Below are 19,109 nucleotides of genomic sequence, written 5' to 3'. Positions count from 1 at the left end.
AAAAGAACATATGGTACATTAAAGATAGAGGGTTGCTATGGCATAGTGTCAGGACAAATGTTTTGAATTAAGAAGATGAAAAAGGAAGTGAAGAAATCTGTGGTAGCTTGGACAATGACTGTATCTTCCTGTGAAAAATGAAGAAGATAGTTAAGAAAATTATTTGGTTAATCTAAGATTTCAAAACTGCTTGGTGGGGTGCAGTGGGAGGGTAGAGCTGGGGGAGGAAGAAAAACAGTTTTGTTTATAAAATTGTGGGCCAGATTTTCAAGGATTTCATTAATTCAACACTACTGTGTCCAACTTTATTTTCTATCATTCTCCAACATACGCCCACACTGTGTACAGTTAGACTAGGAAATCATTCTTTAAAGTCTGGAAATTAGAACCAGGAAAGAATTACATCTTCTGCTTGTATCCCAATTTTCAGCATGACTAAACAGACAGCAATAATATGAGTTTAGTCTAAGTGAGACCCACCGGCTTTGGTGTAGATGGCTGTTCACGTAAGCCAAAGGCAGCAGACAGCTTTCTTTACCTGAGATGGAAGAGGATGTACCATCAGGGTGTACGTGCTGCACGATATTCTCCCCAGTTGTATCACAGATGAAGGATCTTTTAGATGGACTAAAAGGGTAGCAGGACCCATATTCTTTTCATCAATCTATGATCAAAGGTCATGCTTTTGTTTGTTGTGCTGGGAAAGAAGAGCCTCTCATCTTCCCAGTAATGCCTGAGATAAAAAGTCACTGCAAAGTCCTGTGTGAGAGAAAAAGACATAATAAGTCAGTGCCAGTAGGAATACAGTTTGGGATGACCAATCAGTATTATTAGTCGCAGACTGACTGCTGAGGGTATTAATGACCCATAAGTGAATGGCTTACATTGTATTTTCAGGCAGCTTTAGGATGAAGCTCGTGAGCTTTAAGCTGTAGAACCTCTTCCTCACCTGAACTCCGGTGACTTCTGAGAGTCCCTGGGAACTACAGAGCATTCAAGTTGGGGGAGGGACACCGGACTGAGGAAGCATCTCTGCAGCATGAAAATTCACAGGTGGAAAGAGAGTGTCAACTGCTCCAGCTGACTCTAGGACCTGGCCGGGCTCCCCTCCCCCACCTAACTGCCCTGCCCTGTTCTGTTAGTTGGCACCTGTTTACCTTAAAGACTGAGCACTGCAGGGTTCCAGGCAGTCAGTTATGACCACAGGACACTAGCTCTTGGAGGCAGAGCTGTGGAGTCCATGCAGCCATGGAGGGCCTGGGGACCTGCCCCCTCACCCACATTCCAGCTGATCCTGGGGCACCTCTGGAGTGCTCTGCTGGAGATTTTTGAAAGCTGGGGACATGCCCCAGGTCTCCATGCATTTCCCTGGGACACCCAGGTATTCAGTGTTGTACCACATATTTTGAGAAGCATGAAGGCTCTGGGGAGGTGTCGTGAGCAGGATGAAGCCTGAGGAAACCACAGTGACATTGCTGGACCAAGGACAGAACTGATGACGCCCTCAGCCACCCAGGGTGGAGGCCATTCCTCCCACCTTATCAACCTTGTGCTTGTTGGCAATGACTACAAACCTGAGTGGGCTGTCCCATCAGGATGCTACTGACTTGAAAAAGACACAGAAGAGCCAGCCTCCTACACTTTTCCCAAGCTACTGATGAAAAACTCACCTTAAGAACATTAGAGAAGAATACAGAACAACTTTGGAAGAAAACAGTGGATGATCTGAATGCAAACTCATTTTCCAGAAAGTCCAGAAGTGCTTGAGCAAGAAACTGTGAGATGGAGGTAGAGAGTCCAGGAAGGGGAGGAGAAGGGCAGGCCGGGGCAGCCGAATGCTTTCCAGAAGCAGGTCCTGAAAGAGAGAGTGGGCCGGGCCGAGCACTGTCAGTTCCTGAACACCTGCTGCGCACCCTCCCCTTGCCTGGGCCGCTGAGACATCTCTTGGATTGTGGGAACTGGCAAATCGAGGAAAGGTGGGACCCGGAAAATGGCAAATGACCCGTCCACAGGTCAGAAGGGGACCTGACAGCTGTCATGCGTGATGCGGACTTCAGTGTGTCCCCCTAACGTCCTGCAGGAGCCAGACGACTGTGGGAAGAAGAGCCAGGGAATGAAGAGCTTACAAAATAAATAGCACCTCTCCAGAAGGGGGAAGCACCTCTGCAGACTGACATTTCACAGCTGGAAAGCGGAAGTCAACATCTTCAGCTGAAGCTTCAAATTCTGTCTCAATTACATCAAGAACTTGTTACGCAACTTCAGAGCAAACTCTTTCAGGAAGAAAGGAAGGCACTGCTTAGAAATCGAGCCAAAACCTCCCAACTCGTATTGAAACTTGAGCTCCGCATTTCAGATTCGCCAGCTCTACAATAAGATAGCAGAAGACATGGCAAAGAGCTGGAGAGAAACATTACCTCCTATCAGAAGGAAAGCCTCTTCCATGGCAAAAGAGCTCAAGAAAGCTGGGTGGCAGCCGTGATGACTGAGAGACTTCAAGGAGATAAGAGTAAGGAACCGCCTCATCAGGCAAACGCTGGCCAATGCCCAGCCCGACTCCCAGCCTTTCCCAAGGGACCCTTTCGCTCTCGCTGTTCCACCCGCAGCCCACGGAGCCCTGGAGGTGTTGTGGGATCCCCTGGATCCTCAGGGCCCCAGGAAGGAGGAGGGTCACACCCACCATGAGGGTCCAGAGATCTGGGGTCACCTGCAGGTTTGGCTTACCTCATAGCAGCCTGGTCCTGAACACCCACAGGCACGGCACAACTCTCCCTGTGTTTCTATCTTTAAAGGGGGTTCAATTTATCTATTTTTGGTATAGCTATTGTGAATTAATTTTTACAATAATTATCTAATTCAAGGAGACATAGCATTTTAATTTTAAGAGTATTTTAAAAATAGTTTCTTTTAATGTAATTCCTATGAATACAGTATTTTCACATCATCAGACCCTCTAGAATTAGCCAAGTATCATATTTTGATTTACATAAAAGCTCCACTATTCTTTGACCATCATTGAAATTTTGCATGGATACAGACTTTGAAAACCATTAAGACCAGTTTGTATGGCATGAGTATTTTATATGCTGTTTTGAGATACATGAGCATGTACTAGAAGTCTGTATGAGTAACTTAATGTTTACCTCAATAAGTTTTGATTGAGTTTTTAAAACCATTTGGAAAAAACCCTAAAAAACAGCACCCTATTCAAACTTCATAGTATTTTTATTAGATTAGCCCTAAGGTCATAGATTAAAGGGACTTTAAGTTTTGCACCCAACTTCTTGTTTGTTATTTTTCAACACCTTTTTGTTTTGTTTATGATATTTATTGTTTAGACATTTCAAAATCTTATACAATTAAAATAAAGGTTTTGCCCTGACAGCAAGCATCCTCCACTGCCACAGTGAGATACAAGGCCCTTCAGTTAGCAAGCCACTAACAGGAGAGCATGAGAGCAAAGTTGCAAATTAAAAAGAAAAAATTAAAGACAGAAAGGAAGGCCATGCTGCTGCAGTTTCTGTGCGACCTGCTGGCTGTGCTCTCAGCAGGGATGGCCTCCCACAGCCTCCAGCGCAGCAGCTTCAAAGCCCAGCATGCAGGCGCAGGCCCTGGTGCTGGTGCTGCTTCCTGCTTGCCTCTGGCACAGGAAATCCATCCTGGGGCTCACAGGCGGGGCTCCTCCCAGCTGGTGGGGTGAGGGGGTGGGGGGTGGGCAGAGCAGAAGCATCATGCCAGCTTCACCTGGAAGCCTCTTGCCTGTCTTGCTGTATGTCATCGCTCCCATCTTGGGGTGATGGTTTGTGGCCGGATGCCGCCTCCTCGCTGCTGAGTCTGCATGATATGGGGGAGAGGCTGCCTCTGTTCCACCACACACTAGCTGTGTGCCCTCAGCCAAGTCCTCTAGCCTCTCTGTGCCTCAGTTTCCATCTGAAAATTACAACTGCCACTCAATGGTATCTGCGCATTTGGTTGGTGTGAGGCATGCGAGACCACCACTACAGCACTAGCACAATGCCTGGCATGCAGCAGACCCTGTAAACGTGTTTGCCAGCAGCCATTTCCCCCTTGGCCAGAGGGAGCTCTGGGTGGTGAGCTGAGCCATCCACTTTGAGGCAGTGTCTGGGGACCCAGCGGCTGACTGGATTGCAGGAGTTGCAGTCAGTCTCTAAATTTTAAGGGTTTACAACAGACAATGAGATCAGGGATTCAAAGGTTGCATGTTAGGAGAATCAGTCAGAATTAGGATGAGGTTGGATAAAGAATCAGCTGGCCTTTCTTGCCACCCTCTTGACTAGTTGAGCCTCCCTCTCAGCAAGTCTAAGAAGCTAGTTTTCATTTCTGGTTTCATCATGTCAGCTTGTATAACAAAATTAGTCTCTTATTGTTTCATGGATAGCACCTCTAACAGATACTAATATTTTTGTCAATAGTTAGAAACTTCTAGTAGTAATGGGATGAAAGGACTGAGAACATTCCTTCTCACATAGTACATTTGTCAAGGTCAGTGTCCGCAAGCCACTGAGACAGCAGGGTTGAAGGTCTGACTCTGAGAATCAAGTCACACCAGCAGGTGGAGGACTTGGTCAGAATCCGGAGGGTCTGAGGGTGGGGGTGTGTGCCAGAAGGATGCTGGTGCAGCTATTCAGTGTCTGAAGCAGAATCTGAGGTGATGTTCATGGTCCAGATAGTTTAGCAAATATCAGGAAGTGGGTGTTTACATAGATGAGGTGATGCAAGACTAACTGGAAAAGAGGGACACTGTGGAGAGTGGCACCGCTAAGTTGGAGCAGTCTTCCAGCTGTTCAGTGGGCACCCTCTCTTGGGTGGTGGAGCCCCAATCTTTACTCTACACCTCAGAGTCCTCTGAGCCCAGGCCCTGTCTGTCTAGCTGGCTGATGGCCCCCACACCATGGGGTGGAAATCTCAGTGGATTCCAGGCAGCCAGCAGCTTCCCAGGCTTAGTTGAAGGCACAGGCTTGGTGGGGATTCAGGAAGCAGGCCTAGCAAGCTCCCCACCTGGGTACATAGATCTACCTGTTTCACTCCACTGGTTGTTAAATTCTCTGGGCTAATTTGTCTTCCAGGCCTCCTAAGAGTCCCCTCTCTCATGGACAGAAGTTTTGCAAGCTATGCTCTTTGTACAAGGTTAACAGTCTAAAAGTTTCCCCTTCCCTTCTCCCTTCAGCCCCCTGCCCCATATTATCTGTTCCCCACTCCAGGCAGTCAAGAAGATGAAAGAAGAGGTGACGTTGAGTTGGACGAATGAGTCTCTGCACTTGGCCCTAACAAAGATTGACCCATTGTGTTTGGGGGCACTGATTATTGTCGGTTAATGGATAAGCTGTTCCTTGGTAATTTTGCCTTAAAGAAAGAAAGGAAACTTCCAAGCTAAGCTGGGACATGAATATACCAGAATTTTAAAATATGATGATGGAAAAGACTATACTCTTACTGCAGCTGCTAGAGAAGGTCAACATAGGTCAGGTGCACCTTCCACAGCTGCTAAAGTTCTGAATAAAGCAGCAATGCAGATACTCTTAGACCTGTTTAGACACAAAGAGCTACTAACACAGGTTCTGGTGTGGAAGGAAGGAATCTTGGCTTAGGCAATGGGAATGATGCAAGTCAATGAAGCAGGTCAATGCATTGAAACTGCAGAAAAATCAAAGCAAAGGATTTCTACTTTGGAAAACTAAGGAATATTGAATTGATTTGCCAGGAGAACGAGGAAGAAGAGTGCCCTGTCCTGGAAGTAAGGCGTCTCAGCGCTGCAGACGAAGCTTTGTGACTCCTAGTGAAGGGGACCCACAGCAGAACCAGTGCAGAATGAACATCCTGGACCAGCAAAGCAGGAGCATCTGCGTTCTTTACTCCAAGCTGTGTGCTTCAGTATAAATACTCTCTTTTAATATTCTTAGAGGACTTGCTGGTTTCTTTCCTTACACACAAAGCACCACCTGAATTGGCCTTTGCAGAAGTTTCATTCCTTTCCTGATAAGTTTGAGTTGGGATCATTTTTCTTGACAGCAGTGCACTAACATCCAATGAGTTCACCTTGGAAATGAAGCGGGATCTCACCGAGTGAGCGGTGATTTCTGGAGAAGGTGTGTCACATGGCACACTGAGGCAGAGACTTCATAGAGAAATGCAAAGGCAATTGATTAACTGAATTGAAGTAAACTACTGTGAAATATGATTACTGAACATTTTGATGAGTTTTAGGACAGGTAATAAGAATAAAAGAAAGAAACCCAAAGACAGATTTTCAGTTATCTCATTTGACTTTCCTGCCCTTTGAGCACTGTACACTCCCTCGAAGCCTAAGAAAGGATTCAAGATAATGTTCACATTTTTGGAATGCAATAGGTTTATACTTTCCTTTCTGAGTTCTTCAATTTCTTTTTTTTAACAATTTATTGAGATGACTCATATACTATATATTACACTCATTTAAAGTTAAAAAATCCAATAGTTTAGTACACCCACAGAATAGTGCACCCATGACCACCATCAATTTTAGAACTATTTTATTACCCCCAAAAGAAACCCACACCCATTAGTAATCACTCCCTATTTCCCCCAACCCCAAACCCTAGGTAACCAGCTATCTATTTCCTTTTTCCAAATAGGCTTTTTATATTATTTATACTTCTCTGAATTTTCCAAACTTTTTTTTACTGGAATAAAGTTGATATACAATATCATATTGTTTTCCGATGTGTAACATAGTGACTCCTTAATTATATACATTACTAGATGCTTGCCATGATAAGTGTAATTACCCCATTACCATACCAACGTACTACAATATTGTTGGTTATATTCTTTTTTTGTACATCCAATCTTATTACTAACTTATTTTACAATTTGCAGTTTGTACCTCTTTATTCCCTTCACCTATTTCACCCCTCCCTGTACCCCCTTTCCTATGGTAACCAAAAGTTTGTTGTCTGTATTTATGTATCTAGTTCTTGTTTGTTTGTTTGTTTTTGTTTTTAGATTCGACATATAAGTGAAATCATATGCCATTTGTCTTTCTCTACCTAGCTTATTTCATTTAGCATGATACCCTCTGAGTCCACCCATTTTGTTGCAAAGGGCAAGATTTCCTTATTTTTTATGGCTGAGTAATATTCAATTGTTTATATGTACCATTTATCAATTCATCTATCAGTGGGACTTAGGTTGCTTCCATATCCTTGCTATTGTAAATAAGGCTGCAATGAACATAGATATGCATACTTAAACCTTTGTGCTTTGCTATTGTTGGTCTACAGAAAAGCAAAGAATATTAATTGAAACATCTGGAAGCAATCCATCAATCCAGGCTCAACTGTCCATCATTTTAATGGGTGAGGACTCATGGCTCATGGTTGTGATTTCATATTTCATATATATTAAGATCATCCTTTCTTGTATAACTGTTCCTGGTTCATGTTAAATAGCTAAATATGTCATGATGTCCTACATTGCTCCACCACTGGAAAACCATCAGAAGGAAAGGAGAAGAGTAGGAAAGACATGAGAATTGTCATCAAGGACTGAAGAAAGTTGATACAAAGAGTAAATCAAGTTCAAGTCTATTAAGCAAAGTAGGAAAAATAAATAACATACAAAATTGAAATGATTTATTGAAATAACAGGGATTTTGACACTATTTAATCCCTATCCTTTTAGAAAAAGACCAATATCTCATAGAGAGACTTACCATGTTAACCTCTGAAATGCCAAAATGCTCTTAACCTGGACATGTATACCCATCGGCAGTAAAGACCTTTCAGAAAGAAGAATGGGTGATATACTGAGAAATCATCAAAATTATTTTGGAAGCATTTAAAGCAGAGAGAAATCAATGTTCAAACGAATTACTTTTCAAGTTTTTTTTAACAACAATTTCTCCATTATATATTGATATGTTACCATACTTTCAATTACAATAATAAATGTACATGTATAAGTAAATGTTATTTCAATAGTTATTACACATTTGCTTGGGAACAACTCAATATTTTTCTTATAGTTATATTTATAGTATAGAGGTGGGGTTTTCAGCTTTTTTTTTAAAGCTGGTAGTGATTTAAAAAGGAACAATGTTTTGAACATGTCTAAGGGTATTGTAGAATTGTATATTCCCTATGGTAATGGTGATATTTTGTAGGCAGGGAGTGTAGTCATTAAGTTCATGACTTGGGAAATATGGGAGACTGTTCTCTCCTGCCAAAAAAAATCAGCCTCTTTCATTTGGGCAGCGAATGGCAGGCTAGGGGAACACAGGTAATAGTACAGTGCCACACAGGGATGCCACATGCCCAGAAATGTCCCTTCCCAGGTCATCAGTAACTACAATCTGCATTTGGGATGAAGCAAACATCCTTAGAAATGCATGTGAAGAGAATATACTGAAAGTCAGAATTGGGGCAACTTGAGACTGACCTAACAGCTGAGATTGTTTGCAGTTGGGTCTCACAGAATCAGGCTATGGGCCCCAAGAACCTGAATGACAGCACAGGAGAATCTGGACCAGATGGAGATCAAGACACCAGTTCCTGCGTGAGGGAATACCGATGTTAGTAACGTCGTTATTTAGTATTGCGTATGGACTCTGATGCATATAAATGTCAAAATACTTTGTATATTTTATATATATTTATATGTTTTTCTTTCCTTCGTGACCAATTTTCAACTAAATTTTATTGTCTCTGTATAATCCTGAGGTAAAAAATGCTTTTAACTATTGTTGAAAAACTAGAAATTTGCCGAGCTGGACCCCAGGTTTTTGTTTTAGTCAAGATTCTGGGATTGAGAAGGTAAGACCAGAAAAGCTTCCTTAATTAATGTCTGAATTTGCTACATGTAACATATATGTGCATATAACTTAATAAAGCACCTAATTATTGTGTTTTAAATTCATAACACTTATAAAACATGATATGCTTTGTCAGTCCCTCTCCACCATCTATGACTCCCCCATTAATTGGTTGATGTTACCTACCTGTCCACGCACCCGTCACTCAAATGCATTTCTGCTTCAGGCTTTAGGAATACATTACTTGTATCCTTACTACTAAGTATTTCCTGCCATATTGAATCAAGTACTTTTTACATTAACAATTGTATTAAAAATTGTTTAATGATAATTATGATTAAGCATTAACTTGCGAATAGCTCAGTGTTAATCCTTTATTGGGTCCAGCTCTGATAAAGAGCCAGCCTTTCAGGGTGAGTACATCTTCCCATTAACTCCAATATTCCAAGGAATTGAAAGGTTTGGAGAGGTAGCAGAATGTCTTGGATGAAATTCTAGCATTAGAGTCACAGATTAGAGTTTGAACCCAGCTCTGCCACTCACCTGTGATCCAAGGTAAGTGACATCTCTAGATTTCATCTACTCATCTATAAAATCTGAGTAGTAGCAGTCACCTTGGAGAATTAGTTGAGAGCTAGAAATAATACACAGATAATAAACTTAATTGGTGCTTGATAAATGGCACTAAATAAAAGTTATTGATACTGTGATCCAGCAGAAATACAACCTGCTTCTAGGAATGCAAGCCACTATTCCCAGTCCTTTACTCAAATATTTAGATCATCAGCCCACTTCTCACTAAAAAAAATGATGCCCTCCTTTTCATGGAGCACTTATTTTATGACAAAACCTGAGAACAACTTGGAATTAGGATCTTGTGACTTTTGAGTAGACCCTAGTTGCTAATGACTATCTCTGCAATCCCGGGGACAGTCTTATGTAGCCACCATATGAGGCCATACTCCTGCCACCACTGGACAAGCATTGGGCCCTCAGGGTGGTCTGAAGGCTGATGCCGGTGAGGTCAAACATGGCTTGTCCATTAGGAATGGGTTCCCAGGAACATCTCAGATTTCTTCTTTTCTCCTTTTTATGTATTCTATTCTTATGAGGAGGGGCTCTTCCATTTCAAGGAAGAGTGTTTGCTCTCCAATCCATCTGACCACAATTTTGTTTACTGGAGCTCCATGCTCGAGTGCACCTTACTCCTAGGTCCAAGAATCTACACTCTGCTCTGACATTCTTGAGGACAGGGTGAGGGGTATGTAAAGGCAAGATGTGGAATCATAGAATTTTGGAGCTGGATAAAAGCTCCAGAGATCATTCTTTTTACAGGTAAGGAGGCGAGTCCCAGAGAGAGGGTGGCAGTAAGGCGGATGGGTTAAAAATCATGGAATTTGTAGCCACATGCACCTGAGTTAAAGCCATATTTCTATAAATCACTTAATTCCTCTAAGCTTCCTTTTGCTTATCTGTAAAATAGGAGAAATGAATAGATGGCATGAACCTAATGGTGCTGCTGTGAGGCTAAATGAAGGAAGGCATGTCTTTAGCCTGGTACTATTTAAATGTCTTAACAACCAACTTACTCAGCATCAGTTGGGTCACAAATACATAAAACAATGTGAATAATAATAATTTCATAAATAATTTTATTAACTCTATTTATAAAACATTTGAAATAAATAAAAATTGAATAAATGTTAACATTATGATTATGTGTTGGTTTCCCAGGATCACTAACTAGGCAGTGGCATACACACTTACAGTCCTTTTATATGTATCAGGATAGGTCTTCAGTCTGGTTTTTATGCATGCAGGGATAAGGAGAGTTAAATAAAAGTTTTACACTTTATGCACATAGTGCATTTAAAACAAACTAATCTCTCATAGTATTATTACAGCTATTTTTTAGCTAGGTAGAACTGATTTTAGCTCCGTTTGACAAATGGGGGTACTCATATTCAGAGATGTTAGAGAACTTTCCTAAAACCTAAAGCTAGTTAATATGGAAATAAACCAGGTCTTCTGGCTCCCAGTCTAGTCCTATTTGACAAGCAAAGACTACAGAGCAGCTTTTACAACTTTAGCTTTTATCTTGACTCAGTAGCCAGTATCTAGATGCTGAATTGATTTCACTTTGAAGGAACAAAAAAACATCATCTCTAAGACTAAAACAAAAAAGCCCTTAGTTATGGGAGACATAAAGGGTAGGGAAAACATAAATAAAGAAAATGAGCTGCAATTTATAACCCAAGTTAAACAAAAAGCTCCCCTAAATTTATGTCCTCCTGGTTCCACATAATGAGTCAATTAATCTTCTAATGCTTTATAAAAGTAAAAAACACTGCAGTAGCAGCTGGTTTTAATGTTAAAGCTAATTAGGAAAACTCATTAAGGCAAGAGAAGTGCTGAAGTTACATTTAGCTCAAGAGGAAAGAAGTATGTGCATGGGCTCATGTTATGGACTAGTATAAAGAAAGAGAAGATAAATTAAAGCTCATCTTTTCTATCCTGCAGTCTGATTTTCCCAAGAGGGCAGCCTTGAGAGAACCGGGAAGTGGGTCACTGGTATCAGAAGCTGTTCTGACCAAGCCAAGAGAAAGCTAAGGACTATATTTCACAGAGCTACGAAACTGACACTTCTGACTGATATCATGGATTTTTCTGCCTGAACTGACTGAACACACAAGTCATTTGGATACATTTAGCCCAGTCCATGATTGTCAGAAAAATTTCTTAATTGTGGGATGATTTGCCACCTGCCACCAAGCAGCACATTTCAATTGCATTTTTAATAACCCCATGAAATAGCCTCAGGGAAATTGTTTTTTAAAAAAATTCTCAAAAAATACAAACCAAACCAAACAAAAACCCTTAACATGTATCTCAGATCAAAAGACGTGGAAATTTAAGGTCAATTTAGTGTTTTATTGGGGGATGGGAAGAAACAGGAGAGGCAGAATAAAGGCACAAATCTTTTAAGATAATAGCATAGGGTCAGCACTTAGAAATCACAGCAGTGTTTCTCAAATTGTAAAGTATATTCAAATCAGTTGGGCAGCTTGTTGAAAATGCATTTTGATTCAGGAAGCCTAGGGTGGAGCCTGATCATCTGCATTTTAAACTAACTCCCAGGCGATTCTGCTGCTGGTCCTTGTGGGTGACAAAACCTTTTTCTAGAGTTCTTGTTCCAGCTTGTTCTAGAGTGCAAAGTCCAAATTCAAGGGCAGTCATTTTTCTCTCAAACTTTCTGGCTTTCAACAGACTCATAAAACCCCTTTCCTTTAGGATAGGAATTCACTTACCTGAGGAAATTAACCTGATGGGAATTAGGGCAGCTTTTTGAATTGGTGTTCGGGAGTACTGCGTATCGTTATGAGTTTGTGCTGCTCAAGAGCTGCCAGTTCCAAGCCATTTCTGTGGGACTGGCGCCCCCTACTGGCTCAAAAGTCTCACAGCAGGGCAAGTCTACACGATTTTCTCTAACTAAATGACAGTAGGGAAAAGATTTTAGAAACCTATTTTATAATTATAGATACTAAGGTACAGAATACCAGTGTGATAGTTGCAAAGCATACCATCCAAATTTCGGGAAAATTTGGTTGGGGGAGAAAAGGTCAATTGGGAACAGTAAGCTTAAATATCTTTAGGAGAATGTGGTAAAGAAGACACAGAAGAGATGATGTAAAGAAAAAGAAGACAAATAGTCCTAGGAGCAAAAAATGGAGACATCTTTATTTTAAAGGCTTCTAAAATCTTAAATTATGTCCCAGAAGTGTGATAAATGCTCTGGAAAAGCAAAAAAAAAAAAAAAAAAAAAATTAAATTCACCACGATTTAATCTGATGCTGATGATCTAATTCAGTAGTTATCAAATGTGATTCTCAGACCGGCAGGGTCAACACCACCTAGGAATTTATCAGAAATGCACATTGTTGGCCCCATGAAGATCTAGTGAACTAAAACCTGTGGGGGCAGGGCCAGGAGTCTTAAGAGCTCCCCAGGTGATTCTGATGCTCGCTAAAGTTTGACTCACTAATCTAATAAAATCAAAGCCAGGCCCTTAGACTTGCAACCCAATGGATTCCAGTAAATTAAAAAATAACAAACTACCTGATGTACTTTAAAAATTCTACCTATTAAATGAGTTCTCTCTAGTTCCTACATGCCTGTTGTGCTTCCCTTGGTCATAACCACAATATGGCAAGTATCACTTTTCCTCCAGCCCACCCTGAGTACTTGAAGTATAAGTTCTTTTTTTTTTTAATTTAGTATTAAGGTATGATTGATATACACTCTTATGAAGGTTTAACATGATAAAACAATGTGGTTACTACATTTACTCATATTATCAAGTCCCCACCCATACCCCAATGCAGTCACTGTCCATCAGTGCAGCAAGATGCCGCAAATTCATTGAAGTATTAGTTCTTTATAAAAAATCTGTACCGGTCTTGCTGAACTATCCTGCCTTCTCAGCCTCACCTTCACTTCCCTTATATTCACATCACTAGTATTCTGAAAAGTTGTCAGTTCAGGAACTGTAGAGACTTTAGGTTGATGATGGAAGAGTCTGAATGGAGTTAGCAATAAGGTGGGGAGTTTGGTTGATTTATCACAACATCCTGTGCGCCATGGTCCATGGACCCCACCCAGTTCCCCTTAAACCAGAATCTGAGAAAAACAGGGTCCAGAAATTTGCTACTTAAATGATTCTTGGAGTCACTAAGACACTAAAGAAACAAAAACAATACAAAATTGTAAACTGATGAAATGGTGTTTTACAAAGACAAAATGAGCAGAAGGTAGGGGCATAGGTTGAGATTAGAGGTAGAATCCCTGCCATAGGATCTAGAACTCAAGGGATAGCAACGGGAACAGTGAGGGAACCAAAAGAAGACTGGATGGATTTGACAACTGATTAGACCTGATGGTGGATCCCGTTTTGCAGGAGGCGAAGTCTGGTTTCACCTGCAGTTCTCCAGGGCAAAGGCAAAGAGGGGGTGGTCTCTCTGGTGTGGGTAGAATCCAGATCTGGGAGTGAAGCCCTGTTCCTTCCTGGGTCTGTGACCTCGGGCAAGGGGCTGGATCTCCTTAGTCATTTTGGGTTCTGTGTCACATACTTCCCAGCTGTGTTCTCCATGTACAACAGCACGGCTGCTCTGGGAATGATAGGCAGCAATCTCCTTGTCCCAGGTGCTGGAGACTTTGCTCAGCATCTCCTTCCAGAAAAACATACCTGTCATCACTTTCATTAGCAGCAACAGCAGCAATGACACAAAACACTCAGGGGTCTATAAGTGAATTCCAGTTACTCTGAGTTCCTGATATGCTTATGTATTTATGTCTTCTCCAGGAAAAAGTTTCAAATTTAAATCCAAGACTTAATTTAATCTAACCTAATATGCAATTTCTTAAACCAATAAATGACTTTGATGGTGAGAAGTTCACATCCTGAAGCAGCTGGTTGAAGAAATATGTCCAGGTAATGGGCATCTGACATGGCCCAGTATGTTCTTACAATAGGGAAGGTTCTGACTGAGACCCTCAGAGATGTGTATAGGTATTTCTTGACATTGATGGAAATGGGGAAGTTGTAGGAAGAACTCTGTTTTGGGTAGAAGACAATGAGTTTAATTTTAAACATTTTAAGTCATTACGTCCTATGAAGAATTGAACACATAGAACTATTTCTTCCAAGGATCTCGAATTTACTAGAAAATTTCTTCCAAGGAGCTAGAATGAAATATTTATTGAAAAAGCAATTGCAGCTAGTTTTTATTAAATGCCTACTATGTTCAAGGCTCCATGACAGATGTTTTGTAAATATTATCTTCTTTGGCATGCATCTTAATCACCTGGTTTGCTGGGCCCCATGCCCAGTGTTTCTGATTCAATAAGTTTGGAGTTATGAGAATTTGCATTGATAATAATTTCTCAGGAGAACCACTGGCCTGGAAAATAGTAGTTAACAAAATCTAGCTAGTTGTTATGATTTTAAGAAAAGTTAAATGTAATTTTTGGTGGAAACTCATGAAAATTTGTGAACTCCTTTGGTACTATAACTAAATGGCATGTCACTAATGTGTCCTTTCAGAAGCATACATGTCCATGAGCTGGGAAAGGATAAATCTTAAGAGAACCAAGAACACTGAACACAGAGCCCTCCATGAAATATATTCTTGGCAGTACCTGAAAACAGACACACCTGTTCTTACCTGAGGGCTCTTCTGGTGCACAGTGAGATGTCCCATATTTATTTATTTTGATTTTATTTATACCTCACGTATTTCTCAAAAAGGATTATGTGGCTTATATACCCTCTAAAAGAATCTGAAATATCTATGTACTCTCTCATACACATTTAAGTAGACATCTTCAATTTTTTATCATAAGATTGCAAATTACTTAAATATTGATAGTTTAAAATGAAATTTATATTCCTCCTTTAAATGTATTCAATGAGTCTAAATACCCATGTTATGCTTTTAAAAATACGTGAGTAAAGTCCTCTTTGAATATAAGAAATTTTATATTATTTATTTTCTTTGAACCTGTATTTCTATTTTATTTCCTCCATAGATTTTTATCACCCCAACATACATTTGAAAGAATATATGTATACACATTGAAATGAACTTTTTTAGCTTCTATGATCATTATGGAGTAAAACATAACTCACATAAATGTTGGTAAATGCTTATAAAAATTATGAGTAAAATTTTACTGGAAATATATTTCTTAATGAAGTGATAGTACATTTTCCCCAATTATTTCATGTATCTGTATATGAATATTACTTAATGCTAGAATGAAATCCAGTCTTGCATAAATTATATTCCTATTTTTTACTTTTATAGATAAAAATATTGAAAAACTGTTCATATATTTACAAGTTCATTAAATCTGAATATACTTTGTCTCAGCATTGTTTTAACAATGAACAAGTATTTAAATCCATTTTTGTTTCCAAAATTCACATTGTGAACTATCATCAATTATTTCTAATGATTTATAACCTGACTAATTAGTTCTTCCTACAATTTAGTTGAGAGCAAAAAACGAAAAAAAAGGAAGTCACCAGTTTGGAAAAGGATGTGTTATTTAAACTAAAGTCATCCATCCACAACCTCAACAACAGTATTATAAAATCCTCTTTGTACCCAGGTGGATTTTATACACTGGGGCAATGGACACAGTATGTTGCATGAAGAGGGAGAGGGTATGCCTTTAGTTTCCCAAATGGACAGAGTAATCATTAAAGGGAGGCCATAAAGGAGACAACAGGCAAGTTTTTAGGTGGATTAGTTTTAAGAAAGAGGTCAAAGGAAGTAAAATATCCAGATATTGATTGTTTTAAAACTATGTATGCTCACATGCTGGCATGTGCCCTTAGGGGTATATTATACTCCAGGAGTATAGTGCCCTAATTTGAAAACTCCTGGCTTATAAAACCCTGGTTTATAAAATTTCAAAAAACATAGAAAGGATAATAAAACGAAGACTGTAATAGAACAAAGGCAATGGAAGCAAATAAGCTTAGTGAGGGGTTAATATATGTTGGTGCATCAAATTCATTTCAGAGCTTTCTGATCTTTTTTTATATATGTTATCATTTTAAACTACTTTTTGCCTCTGTCATTTTCCTTTTTCTAGAAAAAAATTATTTCATTTTTAGTAGTTACTGAAAGAAAGCTTTTGGTAACTTCCATCTGAGGAGAGGGTCTTCTAGAAGGCTGAATCCTGATGGGATAGAGCAAAGAAATCTCATTTCATGGCAGAATCCTACACAAGCATTCTCAATCTTTGTCTTTCCTACATAGTATTATGAACATTGTTTGGGAAATAGTAGATGTTAAGTCTTGGTAATAGTTACCATTTTTCTCTTTGTGTTAGAACATTTTCTTCCTTAATGAAACAACGGAAACATTTCTATGTTCCTCGCCCTTCTCAGTATCAGCAACACCACTATGATTTTGTAACTAAGAAAGTAGGGGAAGGAAAGGTGGATTTTGAGTGGTTTCAGGAGGATTAAGGGGACCTATGAGGAGAAATATATTAGATGAAGAATTAAAAGGTACTATAACTAGTTGAGGAAAAGTGAATACATCTATCTCATTCTGATGCATTGGAGTTTAAGAAGTGGAATGACAAAAATTCATTTTAATTGAGTCACATACACTCAGCTAGTTACTTTACAAAAATGTTTTCTCAAGGGCCTGTATATTTGATTAGCTTACCAGGACCAGAACTTGAAGACAACTAGGCTTGACATGAATAGACTATTTACCCAAGGGAGGATATAATTAATATTAAGTATATAATATTTACAAATATTTAATCAAGAGAGCAGACAGCAAGATACCAATGAAAACCATAACTACCATTTTTTATCTATTAGATGAGCAGAAAACAAAGAACCTTAGTACCCAATGCTGTCAAGGTTATGATGAAACGAAAACATTCAGACTTTGTAGGTGGCAGTACGCATACTGGCAAAACACTTTTAGAAATCAGTTTCAAGAGCTATGAAGATACTTCATATGCTTTGAATCAGTAATTCATTTTCAGGAATGTTATAATTTTTGTTGGTAAGGGAAAAACTATATGCGTGAAAATATTGCTGTTATTCATAATATTGCAAACTTGAAAATAAATGTTTAGTAATAATGTAGATAATTCTGGTCCTTTAATTTAAAGTAATTATATGGAAGGATTAAAAACATCACTATGCTATCTTTGAAGCAATGTGGAAACTGCTTAAGAAAATATTAAAGGGTTTCTATACTATAATTTTAAATGAAAAATCATACAGGTATATGAATAAGAATTAGAAGTGAACTTGGAAAAGGAAAAGCATGATGGATATCCTTTGTATTTTTTTCCTTGTAAAAATCCATAGCTGTATTTATGTAATAAAGGCTTTAAGAATTATCTAGATCAAGTTGGACTTGCAATCTAGGATCTTTTCCAAATAAGGATCCAGTCATGGCTCTCCACTATCATTCCATTCTCCTTGTTATTCTAGAAGCGTATCTTACATGCTATGGCAATACATTTCCTCAATGTATTTTTTTCTTTTTTTGTTTAAGCTCTATTATGAACCAGTGCACACAGAATCCCAGCCTGCATTCTCAAATAATGTGTAGGCACTATTTTGAAAAGTGGACTTATTATTTTCCTTTAGAAAAAATACAAAATGCAGCAAAATGTTCTATTAGGCTATACAGATGCAAATCCAGGGAATGCAGTTAATAATAGGAAAATCAGTGTAAGTCTGGGGAAAGGAAATCCCGGGGCAAAATACCTCTAAAAAGAGAAATCAGTCAAAGGGAGAAATAAAGTTTAAAATCTGTTTATTGCTCACAAACTGCAGTCCCAGGCTGTCTCTCCTGCTCCAGCAGAAGCAAAACCAGTCCTCCTCACACCTCTTAGGTACAGATAAGCCCTCCTGGTGCCCAGGTAATTACCCATTGATACGAAGATAAACTTCTCTCCACCCCTGAGGAATGATGCAAATGCACTAAAGCCATACTTCTTTCCACCTCTGAATGCCTATTGATATGCAGATGTACTAAAGCCAGGTGAGATATTCCGAAAATACTACAATTTTACCCACAATCAGTTGATCCAATTTTTGATCACTAGGAAAACCTTCATAATTCTGGATCAAATGTTTATTTTTAGGTCCCTGATGCTTACAGAGGTTTTTGAGAGAGAACATGGTGCATTATACAGAGTGAAACTTGTGGCTTTGACTAAGCTGCTCTTCACCTCTAGAACTCTGGGTATTGCATACCTGACTTTAGTCAACAGCCCATCTCACAGAAAAAAACCTCTGCAGATAAACATGTCTGTGAAGAGGCAGCCAGGAAGAGTGTCCCACCTGAGACATGAAGGTTCCTATGTCTTACTTGAGTTTCTATGAGATCATGAGCTCAGTAATGAGGTCTCATTTCCTGATCTGTGAAATGAGGAAATTGGATCAGATCAGGAGCTGGTCTACAGGTATTGTTTTGAATAGCTCATATAGTGTATTAATTGGTAAAATTTCACATAAAAACTTGAATTTCTTGCTTCTTTTGCAAAATCAAAAAGTTGAGTACCACTGGGCTCAAGTTCTCTCTTCTGACAAAAGATGGACCTGGACAGACACTGCCCCTGAGAGGAGCATGTAGCTTGTAGCTGGCAATGTCTTTGCCGCTGCCTTCTGTCTTACTTGCAGTAGCACTTGGGTTTGCAATCCTTAGGACCCTATTGGCTTTTACACAGGTTCACGGATATCCTGGTAAGTGTT

General features: G+C 39.5%; 1 long non-coding RNA gene across 1 annotated transcript; it reads left to right on the top strand.

Annotated features, from left to right (window-relative positions):
* The first annotated feature begins 1,822 nt into the window (after positions 1-1,822).
* On the top strand, positions 1,823-8,916 carry LOC140848416 (uncharacterized). The gene is made up of 2 exons (XR_012129239.1): positions 1,823-2,509; positions 5,189-8,916. It is a non-coding gene; the product is annotated as an uncharacterized lncRNA (long non-coding RNA).
* Positions 8,917-19,109: the final 10,193 nt, after the last annotated feature.

Source organism: Manis javanica, chromosome 3 (assembly GCF_040802235.1).
Source record: "Manis javanica isolate MJ-LG chromosome 3, MJ_LKY, whole genome shotgun sequence".
NCBI classification, from domain to species: domain Eukaryota; kingdom Metazoa; phylum Chordata; class Mammalia; order Pholidota; family Manidae; genus Manis; species Manis javanica.
The sequence above is the reverse complement of the archived record's forward strand: the minus strand, read 5'-3'. Positions and strand labels throughout refer to the sequence as shown.